This window comes from Hippocampus zosterae, chromosome 12 (genome assembly GCF_025434085.1).
Source record: "Hippocampus zosterae strain Florida chromosome 12, ASM2543408v3, whole genome shotgun sequence".
NCBI lineage: Eukaryota > Metazoa > Chordata > Actinopteri > Syngnathiformes > Syngnathidae > Hippocampus > Hippocampus zosterae.
In genome coordinates, this window is record NC_067462.1 from 920759 (window position 1) to 934839 (window position 14081).

At 50.1% G+C, this 14081-nt stretch overlaps 1 long non-coding RNA gene across 1 annotated transcript in view; it reads right to left on the reverse strand.

Annotated features, from left to right (window-relative positions):
- LOC127611509 (uncharacterized) overlaps window positions 1–14081 on the reverse strand; it is a 28514-nt gene that overhangs the window by 3277 nt on the left and 11156 nt on the right. The window contains exon 2 of the long non-coding RNA XR_007965351.1: window positions 12620–12794. This is a non-coding gene — a long non-coding RNA (uncharacterized LOC127611509). The remainder of the gene's footprint in view (window positions 1–12619; window positions 12795–14081) is intronic.

The following is a 14081-nucleotide window of genomic DNA, read 5'->3' on the forward strand; positions in this document are numbered from 1 at the left end:
GACCGGAGTCGAATGAGAAGAGCCCCGACGCTTAATTGAACCATCCTCGATCAGAGCGCAACACGCAAAGACATTTGAGACGCCGGTATTTATTTCGGCTCGGCGGGCAGCGTCCGTCTCACTTTCCAGCAGCTGAAAAAGACTTTCCAGTCAGATGGAAGCAAGCTGGGAAGCGCGGCACGAGCGACAGGGAGCCGAATTAGGGACTCTAGCCCAAGGATTTTTCCAGGCCGCAAGATGAGGACCCAGGTGTTTGGCAAGATTTCGCGCATCGTGCATCGAGACTGGAACACTATTTGGTTTCAACTTTTCGGAGACAGTTGCGGTTGACAGGCCCACTCAAAAATGGGTCGATCGATCCTTTCGTTGTGGCAATCACGCCGCGTTTTTGCGGTCGGGCAAAAAAAACAAGATATGTTCCTTAGCGTACGTCGCGCCATGTTACCCGGTTTTCCACCTTGAACGTCTCCAACATCAATCGCAACCCTAAACTGCGGTTGCCATCTCCATATTCAGCTCGTTTTTCAGCGGCGTCATCATCGACAAAGCCAACAAGACTATTTGGACGGAGTAAGCACCGGACAGTGCAGATGCATTTCCAAATTAAGGGACTAAAGTTCCTTTTTCATTCAGAGGCTCTCTGCAGAAGGGACGACTGAGGCCACCTGCAAAGAAACAAAACGTGACACAAAAACCTTGGATCCAATTTCTACTCGCAATCATTGGGGGCGGGGGAAGGAGGGGGGCGCTTAATTTGCCAAAGCCCGAGCGTCCAAGTGGCCCTCGGGGCAAAACGTAAGTAAGTTTGAAGGTCACGGGAGGATTAAAACAAGGAATGAATTCCTCTCGGCGTTTGTCACACGTCACGTGTTGAGGAAAGCATTTGTGCCTGCGCCCAAATGGGGAACGGGAACGACGAGAAAGTTCACCCAGAGTCCATCTTCAGCTCATAACACAAAGGCAGGCAAAGTTCACATGCAGTTGCGGAGAAGAAAGGCAAGGTGGCAGGTTCAAAAGTTCAGCCGCAGCTTCAGACTCACTTGGCATGCCGCGAGCATTCGGCACACCCTGATACTTTGCGAATGTCAGTGGGAACCTCGTTCGCCGTTCGGCATCCAACTCTAAATGGCAGCGCGCTCCGCGGGGGGAAACGGCAAACTGGGAAGTGGAGAAGAGGAGAGAAGACGAGAGGAGACGAGAGGAGAGGGCTGCTGTTGCAAATCACACCGCTGGCCCCTGGACATCCTACTTGATGAACTTGTGAATCGCTTCTCTGACGTCTGGCTGGGGGAGAGGCTGCAGCCAGGCCCCCTGTTCATCTCCAAATGCTCGTCAGCGTCACTCCAGATCCAGAGAAATCAACCCCTTCACCTCTCGCGACGGGACGGATACAGCCGCAGATCTCCTTGGCATTTTGGGGGTATTTGCAAACGTCTTGAGCCCATCGGCCGTCGATTTCAGGACGGCAAAAGGAATAATTCGGGGAGGCGAAAACTTTTTCCGCTGAGGGCCAACTAGAAAAGGTGGACGAAAGAAGGGAAGGGGGGGGGGTGGCCAAGACTGATTCGATAGGTGGGTGGCTAAGCCGTTGGAAGATACTTCGAGAAACCAGACACAAATCTCAGCTTTGTGCTATCGCTGATGAAATATTGCGAATAAATAAAAGGTCCCGCCAATTCTGCCAGGGTGGACAACCCGACAAAGAAAGAGTTAACGAGACCTGCGGAATCCATGAGACTAAATCAAGTCCCCCCCAAAAAATGCCAACATAGGGCAATGAAACCAGGAAGTCAACGCAAACCAACTTACGAGACCATGCGGAGCAGCAAGCCAAGATGCAAATGGCCGACGATGATCGGGAGACTCAAGGGACCGACGTGACCGGCCCGGCTGGACACAAAAGCAACAGGACAAGACATGAACCGCGAGAAAACAAGATGCGACGTCAAACGCGACCAAATACCAACTCGAAAGGAACGCACGGCTCATGACAAATTCAACTTCTCTGCAAAGTGAGACTGCACCGTCTTTCAACATTGACTTTTTGTCTTCGGCGGCATTGCTGAAAAAGACAAAAATGTGGCGTGACACGGACTTTGTCCACAAGGCCTCGGAAATGTCTTTTTGCCAAGGCATCTCCAAAGCAAGCCTGGCTATTTGACGCCTCGTCGACTCATCAAACGATTTGATGTGACGTGACTTCGGGCCACAACAAACGTTGCACATTATGCTAATGAGTTCTGATTGAATTAGACTTCCATCGGCTTCAACTTGAACCTGCTTGAGCCGAGTTTCGAAAGGGAAATGATCCGTGGAAAATCATCAGACTCAAAAGGAACTGGAATGGAAAATTTCCAGCACTGGTGTCCCTTTTGCTTTCATTCATGGATTATTCATTTTCAAATCAATCAAGTCAAATAGCTTGTTCAATTATTGTTGGAGTGAGTGTAAAGAGAGGGAAAAAAACGATCGCAGAGTCTCAATGTGATTTATCGCACAGGACGATTTGACATTTCCGAACGCCGCATTTCAAGCCAAAAGACTCAGACGAAGACTTCCAACCAACACGGTGGACTATATGCGCACTTCACCGCGTTCTCATGCGGCCGAGTACTGCGTTTCGTATCAGGAGGCCACGCAGCACTGGTAATACTTAAAGGAGGTACCCCGGCTTCTGTCAAAATTGGGTTTTCATGCATGTTGAGCCTCGTCCCGACCCCAGAGGCCCTCCTAAGAATCCACATGGGTCCAGCCTTACTTCTACTTTCCTCTGCGAGAGCCTGAAGTGGCCCGAATGAGCGCGCCGTGATTGAATCCAGGCGGACACGTTTGTGTGACTTCATGCGAGGAGACGCTGACGCTGCATGCGCCGAGCGCAGCGACGCGGGCGCAAAGCTGGCCACGGAGATGTTTGGCGGCCGTCCAGCATCCCGACAGCCCGCAGTGGTTCCCTGCCTTGCCGGATCACTTTGAATTATCTAGCAAGTCAAATTCTGAGTAAGTCCAGCAGCCGACTATGAAAACCGTATGGAGGCTCCATCCCCGAGGGGCCCGTCTCGCTCACCTTTAACGAGTCACATGAAGATGTCTGCGTGAGATCGGATCTTTTAATTGGATTTGACAGATTGCATGGACTTCATTCTTTTTTTTTTGTCGGGCTATAAGAACAGTTGGAACAAAGTCCACGTTTTGATGGAAGATGTGTCAGGTGACGTGATGATTTTACTGCGGGGCTACCGTCACGGCTTGTGACGCCCGTCCGTATCTGTCTGGTGTCAAAGTACATCCAAATTGACAAGCGCATCTGTTCTCCACAATCCGCCGCCGTCGCATCGGTCGGGGATGAAACGAGCGTCGCGTGAGCATCCGACATGAGGATGATGGAGTGCAGATGCCGCCTCGGCAAACGCTTTCTGTCTCGTGCCCGGTTGGCTCGAGTCCCTCGCTACGCTGACATGGACGAGAGGGAACCCCCCCCCCCAAACAAAACAATGAACAATTACATATTTCGACAGGACAGACTCACTAGGAAGTGCTTGACATGTTTCAAATGCAGAATCGCAAGTCAGCTGTTGACTCCAGGTCGTGGGAATCTTAGTGTGGGGGTGGGATTAGACAAATTTGCTAAATAGTGATGGCCTCCTGCGAAAAATCAAAATGGCAGCAAACAAAAGATTTTTTTTTTTTTAATTTTACTCTGGATTCCGGGGGAGCCGTCAATACTTAGGCCCAACTACGCTATTAGCATAACAGCTAACCAAGGGAACATTCAAAAAGAAAATATCAATCAAGATCTGAACCAGAGTACACTTGATTAATAAGTCATCTTCGTGCTTTGCGTGCTAAAAAAAATAAAATCCAAAGCCTATTTTGGGCACTCTGGTACGCGGTCAGAAGGCCAGTTTGACTGCGTGTCCCAAATGCTGCAAGCAAGCAGCTGCAACATTAACGTGGCATGCCTGCACCGCAGTCCACTGGAGCTGTGCAATTAATCACCAGTTCGACCAAAGCGGCTGCAAGACTTTTGCATAATCTTTCATTTATGGCTCATATGTATGGCTTTTCGCATGCACACAGATTGCGGCGTGAAGGCTCTCTCGAGCCTCAACGTCGAGATTCTACAAGTAGATGCCGGAAGGATAAAAATAAACACAAAAGAAAATTCCGCGTCAATGATAGTCCCTCAATTATTTTGGTACTTTACGCTGGAAAGCAAAGCGTCATCACGTCGAACCCCGGCTTTTCTGCATTGATGCTCATTGACCCGGTTTCTCCCGATGAAAATGGGAGCGGAGTTGCCGACGAGGTGATGGTAAACATTCGCTAGCTTGTTTTGTTTGTTGTTCCGGTTGACATCATTTCTTGCCACCATGCGGGCCTAAATCTGCTTGACTTAACGCTCAAAAATCAGGCGGTTTTTGGGGAAACGATTGCTTATGGTTATTGAAATGGGGTAACCTCCGCTACCTTTTCATTTCATTTTCAGCGTGCCCCTCAATCGCATATTTAGACTGTGGAGTATGCCGATCCTCCATGAAGGCTCTCCAGTTGGTCCAGAATGCTGCTGCTCGCCTTCTACTCGGAAAAGGGAGCTCCTCACTCCTACTCACTGCTCATCTTTAAAACCGGTCTTCCAACTCAGTTTTATTCTTTGGCATTTGTCTCAGCATGGAGCTCGATTTTTAGTTTGACGGCTTTCCGCCGTCTTCGTTATTTGTACTTACTTTTGGGAGAGGCCCGATTCCGACTTGACGATATCCGATCCCATGTTTTTTTTTTTCCTACACGCCCGTGACGATGAGCCAATCGGAATCTCTTGACTCATGCTTTGTAAATCAAGCCAATGTGTTTTCTAAACTTGGACGCACGGCTTAGCATTTTAGCCAAATCGAGAGAGCTCAAGATGAGAGGCAAAAGAAAGTTCACCGACATTTGCAAAATTCATCAAATGGCCGCGGGACCGGGGTGCCGGACTGCGGAGTGTCAAAACAGGACTGGGGGGAGCGGGAAGGGAAGACCAAGCTTTGAAAGGAAAAATATCTATCCGTCTTTGTGCGTAGATGGAGGAAGCAGACGGCAATCACCAAAGCACGCGGGCTTGCTCGCATATATATGATTACACAGTCGGAACGGCGAGATTGTATCATCGGCAAAGCAACCGCTTGACCTCGCAGGCCAGGAAAAACCGACTGCAGCTATTATTATCTACTGTATGTTAGCTCATGCGGGCACTCTTCAGCAAGTCAAATCATGTAATCCTCGAGAGTGTTTCGGCTCTTCGTGTTGTATGTACGGAACTCTAAACCGGTTACTCCCCTGAACGCAAGAAGACACGCGCATCGTATTTTCCCGTGTCCTGGATCTCCCTGCCTGACACCACGTCAACAGACCCTTAAGCGCTTTGTGTCAACAGACCCTTAAGCGCTTTGTGTCGTTGTAAGCACGTCCCCGCAAAGTCGACGGCCATGGAATTGTCCAAAATATTCGGCCCTTAAGTCCCAGGGAAGGAAAATCTGACTGCTTCAGCCTACCAAGGGATTCCGGACACTCAAACCGTTGAGAGGTGAGCCTCGCTGGTCCGTCACGACACTGCCAGGGCCACAAAGTCATGGAGGAGAGAATGTGATTCCAAAGGAACTTGACTTGCCTGCACAGAGTCCAGACCTCAACACTGTTGGGATGAAGGTCAGCGGCAACTGGAGAGCGAGGGCTTCTCATCCAATGCACTCCCGGAAGATCAATAGTTTCCCATCAACACATTCCTTCAGCCTGCAAAAAGTCTTCCCAAAAGCCACAAAGTGCGGCCCAGCATCATGTGAAGCGACGATGAGCGTTTACAACTTTCCACGTTCGTCTGTCGTCGTGATCGCGAATGTTGGCGTGGGCTTCGGGTTTTACGATGAGCACTCCTCCAAAACGAAATGGCGCTCATTTCACAGAAACGGCGACGAGAGAAAGAAAGCCGTCATCAGGCGGCGGGGCCGGAGAGGTGAGCTAATCGGAGGTGCAGGTGCTTGTAAAACGTGCTGGAAAGCAGCAGCCGACTGCCTAATCGGCTCCGTCTTATCTGATTCGTCTGCGGCGTCATGGTTGTTTGAATCAAGTGGGCCATGCTCCTCAGATGTTTGCTCAAGGATTACATCGGAGGGAACGTGTTTCCACGGACCTGGAACAGCTCTGTTCTTTCGAAAAGAAAAAGGGGGAAAAAAACGGTAGCTAGGGGTGATATTAGCATGCCCGACGCATCTTTGTGACAACGGGAACTCAAAGCCTATGAAAAGGACATTGTTGACAAACTTTGGGAAAGAGGAAATAAATCTGCAGCAGCTGTGACACACAGTGACAGGAGCGCTTTGTGGAACAAGCACGTCAAACTTTACAAGGGAGTCTTTGTAAGACCGCTACGATCTGGTGTTTTCGCGCCGTGATGCAAAATACAATTGAAAACAAATAATAATCTGATCGTGTCAAAGCCCAAAGGGAAAAGTCTCAACTTGCCAGCCAAAGCGGCCTGTTCGAATGGTGTCATTTGTTACTCAGGCGTTGTTGCTTTGACAGCATGATGACAGGAATGGAACGCTAGCGGAACCATCGCAACGACACGGCAGAGCAGCAGCGCCGTCTTTTAAATGCATCACATTTTTCGTTTTTTTTTTCTGTCTAGTGGACAAACCGCATCGCTCTCTGGAGGTCGGCTCAAGAAGTGACACACATTCAAATACTTGAAATCATACTTTGAACGATTTCTCGGCAGAACGGTGACCTTGCGGAGAAACGGTGAGCGCACGGAGTTCCCTCATCATATGTTTGCACTCAAATTTTATCACCTCTCCGGCCCCAAATCATTTTTCATCAAACCCCTGACACGTTTGATAAAATGTCTTCAAACGTCCAAGGCCTTTTGTGGGATCCGCCCGCTCCAAAACCGACACGGGCATTCGTGCGCTGAAATGAGGTTCGGCTGTATTTGAGAATAACAAAATGCCACTCGAGTAGCTCCTCTTTGGACAATATTCCCGCAATATCTTTACAACCTACATGCCAAACAATCGCACCCGTAGTAGCGGACACGGTGCGACGTACGGTGAGCCTGGTCTTTTCGTCCGTCGGAGAAAGGCCCGCGGACGGCAAGACGACAAATCAAGCTCCGACAAGCAGCACTCGCGTTGGAGTCAATTCATCTCGGAAGCGAGACTTTCAGCACGCACGGGAACCGATGCGGAGTGTGGACGTGGAGCTCCCGAGTGTGCGATGAAGAGGCGCATATTTGATCTTCAGCCTCCTCTGATGTTACTTTCTCAGCAACAGCAAAACAGTCAAGTCATCCAAAAGTCATCCAGTTTTGTGACGGAGCGAAAAAGGTCAGAGGAGAAGCAAGGGAATGGCGAAGGTATGCTCCAGCGATGACATGGACAAGGCGGTAGGAGGGCGGACAGGCGTCTTGAGCAGATGAAAACACAGCTTAGATGCGTAAGGGAAAAACACACAGACGCGCTATTAAACAGCCGAGCTGCGGCTTGAGACATTAGCTACCAGCGCGGTTGCTACAACAATAAGGCACGCCGCCGGTGCCGAGTTCCAGGTACATAAGCGGCTGAGTGATGGCTTGATTGCTGGCAGATGTGGATTGAAGCGCAGCAGTAGGTGCGGCCGTGGCAACCGGCGAGGCGGACAAACGCGGGCTTCGCTTCAAAACGCACACAAAAACAAGACGAGGCGGGACGAGGCGGACACCCGCCGGAAAAGGGAGTTGGGACCACCACCACGACGACAAAAGTGAGCGGCCGACATGACGAGATGCGGTCGCCAAAGTCACATTGAGTCCTCTTGACGGAGCCGGCCCAAGTCGGTTCCAGAAACGCAAAGTGGAGTCAAGTCATGACCGAAGCTGAACAGGGACGTCGGCTCCGTGTGGTGGCACATTTCCGATACCTTTCAGAATTTGAGCCACAGTTAGAAGAGGCCTGACACTGATCGTACCGCAGTCCATTCCATTAGTTTTTAGTTTTTACTATTCACACGCATTCACGAGTGCTACTTGAGAGGGAAAAAAAATTAGCGGAATGATGTCACTTGAGGGGCGGCCCGGTAGTCCAGTGGTTAGCACGTCGGCTTCACAGTGCAGAGGTACCGGGTTCGATTCCAGCTCTGGCCTCCCTGTGTGGAGTTTGCATGTTCTCCCCGGGCCTGCGTGGGTTTTTTCCGGGTGCTCCGGTTTCCTCCCGCATTCCAAAAATATGCATGGCAGGCTGATCTAAATTGTCCCTAGGTGTGAGTGTGAGTGCGAATGGTTGTTCGTCTCTGTGTGCTCTGCGATTGGCTGGCAACCGATTCAGGGTGTCCCCCGCCTACTGCCCGGAGACAGCTGGGATAGGCTCCAGCACCCCCCGCGACCCTAGTGAGGATCAAGCGGTTAGGAAGATGAATGAATGAATGAATGTCACTTGAATTGTGCACCGGCAATGAAGCCTCATTGTCCCAAATGGGCCGAGACCCGGGAGCGGTCCGCAGAGCCCCGCCATTGACCATGAATGTTGACAAGTAACAAACGGGAGCGCTAAATTGTCTTTGTGCCCACATACGAAAGGGACTTCCACTTGACTCGGTCAGGAAAAGATGGCGCTCAAGTGAAATGAGCGCCAGCCTTCGGACCGCGGTCAACCGTTTATGGTCTCCAGTTCGCAGGCAGTCAGGCCCGTTCACAGGAACGGACTCTTGTTTCTCCCCCGCTGTCCCAAAGCTTTCTGACCTTCAACTCCGTTGTTAATTCCTGCCAGTTGGTTCCACATTGCCACACCGTCAGTCCCACACAAAAAGCAGAGTGCATTGTTCTGGCATTTCGAATGCTTTTGTGTGGGTTGCGGTAAGCCGCCTCGGTCTGCTCTTCTCCACTTGAGAACATCGGGTTCAGTCATCTTTTGTATTGTAGTTTCGGAAGAGAGAGAGAGAGTAAAAAAACAACAACAAAGCAGAGGCGCCTTAATGACCCCAATGTCATTTGTTGTGCGGCGAACATAAATGTCAAGCGGGCCTTTTTGACGCACATCTCCTCACTGTCAACCGATGAATCACCCTGACTTTCTCTTGGCCTTTTAAGTGTTGTCTGAGTGCAAAGAATGTAGGCCTTGGAAGCTCACATTTCAACAAAAGCTGACGTTCAACTCTGGGCCCTTTCTTGTTTTTTTGGGGGGGGGAAGTGCAACCACAAATGCTAAACGACGTCATACTGTTGACAACAGGGGGTGCCCAGTACGTCCATCGTGATCGACCGGTAGCCAGCGGACTGGTCCAAAGTCGTTCGCGAGGTGGGTACTGGGAAATGGGGGCGGGGGGGGGGGTTGCTTGCATGCTATTGATGCGATATATTTTGGGGTTAATGTCCACTGCACTCTAGCATCCTGTCAGTTTCACTTTCAGGTCACCTTAACCTCCGGCGGGGCATGATCTGCACCGCAGGGAGTTGTTAGCGGTCAACAGTTTGGGCTGTCACTTTGTCACGCCGCGTCTTCAAACCTGCAATTTGTATGCTGTATGCTCAACTATTGCTGAAGTGAGTGTGAAACTGGTAGCAGAATGATCGCAAAATCTGAACGGGACTTATTACACATGATCGTTTGAGATTTCGGTCCAGATTTGAGCTAGGATCCGATGAGGGCCGGTCGGATCTGTCCCCCAGACCTCGACTTTGACGCCTGTCGTCGGTGTGGCATGAACCTTTCAGATTCCTGTGGCAAAACGTAGCCGTTAACTCCTTGATTTAGCAGGTGGTAGTCCAGTGAAAAAAGAGAGCTTGTAACCACATCCTTTGTTTTTTTTTTTGTTGCCCTCCCCTAGCAAAAATAGCTAATTTGCCTTGAACCCCATACATGAAGACGTTTGAGTTTGCAAGGCCTCAGGATTCCTCTCCGTTGGGATATGACTGGTGTGTGGCAGATTGAAAAGAGACCCAGAGAAAGCCCAGAGCTTCAATATCCATTCGATCGAGGTCCATCTGCCCAAAAAGATGCGAGTTGGGAGCAGGTGAGTCACAACCTTGCTCCGGTGGTGACTTGCTCTTTTTAAGATCAAGAACTCTGACAGATCATCATTCCACATGTTGGCCTTTTAGTCCGGAGAGTCAGAAACCTTATCGCTGAAATCTTGATCCTTGATTTCTTCTCGCATCAGCTACGATGACGTGTCTTGGCACTCGGTGGCGAGAAATTGGAGCTCCAAGTGCAAGCGCAGTGAAGCAAGTGCGCAATCGCCATTTTATAAGAACCTGCTGGGAAGTTTTGTTGGGGGCTCGTTAACCTCCAGATGCTGCACTGAAATCGCCGTGCGCGGCGGTTTTACAGCGTGTCTCCCAGGTGTGAACGCGTATAATTGGATCAATGCGAACCACGTGGCAATGGTGTTGGGGGGGAAAAAAAAAACGGGCGTGATCAGCAGGCATGACACCATTGTCTTGCATTCGGATCTTTCTCGTAAAGTTCTTTGATGGGTCTCATCGCATCATGCAGAAACTAGCCCGTAAAAACGTCACCGGACTGCCAACAAATGATTTTGTGACAGTAAAACATGCCAGGGAGTTTCAGGAAGGGTCTCGCGTAAACATTCTGAAATTGTTGTTGATCAAGATGATTTCAAGCGGGCCATTCAGCAGGCAATCATTTAGGCATGTCGTTCCCTTTTGATGCAGGCCGGTGATGACAGAGAAGATCAGCATCAGTGTGACATGAACTCGGAGTGCTTGATGAATTGCCCGGCCGAGCTCACGACACATGGAAGGCTTTAGCGGAGAGATGCCCACAGCCGCCAAAATATGCCTGCTTGTTCGCAAACATGGCATACCGGCGTGCCGATGATGTCATCCTGGCTTTCGTTGGACTCCCGACTTTTAGTGTCCTGCAGTCTGTTTCCCGCAGAGAATTGGACCAAAAAAAGAATGAAAGGGCCTTCCTCGGTGAAATGTGCATCTTCTTCCCGTGGGTGTCCCTGACAGATACCCACCCAGATACTCTTTGATTAAGATTTCATTGTAGCGTCATTCTTGGAAGAAGTGTCAAGCTGAAGTTGTACAATAGGACAACGTTAACGCGAGCCAGAAAGCCAAAGGAATGGAGATGATTGTCAGCTGCCGAGTGGCTTAAGGAAGAAACCTGGCTTCCCAGCAAAAGATTTCCAGTCATTTAGCCGTATTTATTGTCCTACATCCGCGCCCTGTCGTAAGCGTTAAAAAGGGGGTGCGATCGCAACTGCAGATTTTCACGTCAGCGTCTACTGAAGTTTTCTCACTTTGCTCGACACCCAACGCTCGGAGCAAAACGAGATTCCCGGAGCGCGGCGGTCTGTCTCCGCAGATGAACGGGACACAATAACAACGCCTTGCCGTATTTTGCTCGGAGCGGGATTGTTTATGTGGGCGTTTAAGTATCTGACACGTTTCGCTTGTGTACACAAAACGGGACGTCAGTGAAGGCGTCTCGGTCAAGCCGCTATTCTCCGGGTACTCCGTTGTCCTCCCACATTCCAGAAACATGCGCGGCAGGTCAATGGGACACTCTGAATTGCCCCTAGCCCGGAGTGTGAGGGCGGATGGTCGTTGGTCTCCATGTGCCCTGCGATTGGCTTGCCGTTCTGAGGTGTCCCCCGCCCACTCCCCAAAGACCGCGCGGATAAAGCTCCGGCATGCCCGCGACCCTCGTGAGAAGCGGATTAGAAAATGGATGCCTGGATGGAGCTTACGACCACGCTGAAAGAAAGTCAGTGACAGAGTAGATCGAAGGCATTTTTTAACATTTGTTTTGTGCCTTTTGTTGTGGTTTCAGTTCTTTTCGGGTAGGCAGATGTTACAGTCCATCAGAGACCACTGAAGGAACCGCAAATCTTGTGCAAAGAAATCCAGAAACCACTAATGTCTTTTGTGGCACACTGAAAGCACAACATCGGAATTCGTCGAGGGTGAAAAAAATGGCAATTGTCTCGAACGACGACGGGAGGGAGAGAAATGAGCGAGTCAGCACTTTGTCAGCCGCCCATCACATCTTAGTTAGGCCGGCCAAATTTGCAGTGCCTGAGGTGGAACAAAGCTCGTCACGAGATGCGTACGCTTTGACTCGCGCCCGTCACTGGATACGCACGGCACAACATGCGCATGCTACTGCTGCAGCGGCAACAGACAAAACCCACAAAGACGCCGGAGCTTTTGTTTCATTTTTTTCCCCCAATGCCGAGTAATTGTCTTCCACCTCCCACACGTGGATGACATCACGCTCAATGCCAGCCGGACATCAAGTGAAACGGCGACTACGGCGACGGCGATTTAGCGGGTGTGGCAGGATGCTCGTGAAGGGAGGAACAATATCACAACGTGCACAACGGTGGGAAATAAATGGAAAGCACGAGGAAGGATCAAAAAGAAATGGGATGTGCCCCGTATTTTGACTGGCTGTGATGCATATACTGTCTTTGGTTTTGATTGAAGAACTTACTGACATAGACAAAAGTCTAATGGGTTACATACAGAACAGAACATCAAATTGAAGACATTGCCATCGGGTGAAAGTAAACGCCCTTCTGTCGCCACTCAACCCTTTCCCAAACCGTGGCCTTAGTTCAAGATGTGACGCGTACTCACTTTGAAGGGGTCCTGGAGCATGTTGCTTATGGATGTCTTCAACAGTTCGCGCCGCTTCAAGCTTCAACATTTCTGATCCGAGCAAAGAAGCCTCATCTTGATCCCCGTCAATCTGTTTTCCGGTAGCACGCTCGATGACGCATCTTCTTTCTTCAAACTTTTGGGTTGTGTGCGCCTGAAACAACAAGCAGCCAAGTCCAAAAGAAATCAGTCGTCGCACAGTGAGTGGACATCCTGGGCCGCAAGTACGCGGGGTGCCTGAGAAGTCACCTGAAAGGGAAGAACATGACCCGACTCGTCCACGCATACAGGCTGGACGATATGACGCTGGGAATCACTAAAAGCGACAAGTCAAATGGATTTACACAGCGCCGAGTTAGGAGGTGGAGAGGCGCAGGGAGAAGCGGCAGTAAAACAGACCCAAATTCGGATTGCTAAGTGTGGCTCGAACCAAATGCCAAAGTGAGTGGGTCCAAAGTCAACGGTCGCTGCTCTTATTTAGGCGAGTCGGCGGGCGTTCCTGAGGACCGGACCCAACAAGAGAAGGCTCGAGAGTCCACAGGAGTCACCAAAAGATCAGCCTGCTCTACTCGGAACGAAACCAATTTCTTATCACAACAATGTAACCGTATTTTTTTTTCCCTTTAGTCTTTTAGACCCTCGAATTTTGAGGACCCCTGATCGCAAAGACCAGTGTGCGATTCGAAAAACCAGATGTTCTGCAGGTCGCCCGGCTCAGAACGGGCCTCTTTGTTCAATAATTGAAATGGAGCAAGCGCCCTCGTGAGGTCAAATGTCACATGAGGCCAAAGGCACAAGGTTGCATTGGAGCTTCACCTTTTAATTGAGTGCGGTGTGATACGACGCGAGGGTCAGCAGTCACACGCTTGGCGCGGGCACACATGTCGATGGCTCGGGACCCTCCTTGCTACAAATCAAGAGCGACCCCCTCTCCTGTCACAACTTGCGGCAACTGCGATTCCCCGCCAGTAACAAGCGCGTGCGCCAACAAAGTGCTTTTGGGGATCATTGCAAATGCAAATAACAATAAATCAATTCTTCGTTCTGTACTGGATGACCCCAAACGCTGAGCTTGGAAAATTAATGAGACGGCAGAAGATTGAGCAGGGAGTTGCGCAAAACCTGATACGGGTTCATCGTCAGTTAATTATTAAACGTATGAAAGGAAAAGTTGTTTTTTGTTGGGGTTTTTTTTTTTCCACTGAGAAAAATGCTGAACTCAGCAAAGGTCACTTGGTGTGTTGTGTTAAACTTTCAAGATTCATTGACTCCCATGCGCCCACACAAACACATTCATTGGATCTGCCTATGCAGATTCAAGGTCAGAGCCAAAGACATCAGACTCGCAAATCTCCCTTTCCGTCCCGCTCCAATTTTTCACTTCGGCGCTTCGATTTGCGTCTTCTTCTAGACGTCCAAAAACCGAGACGCCGTTTTCAGG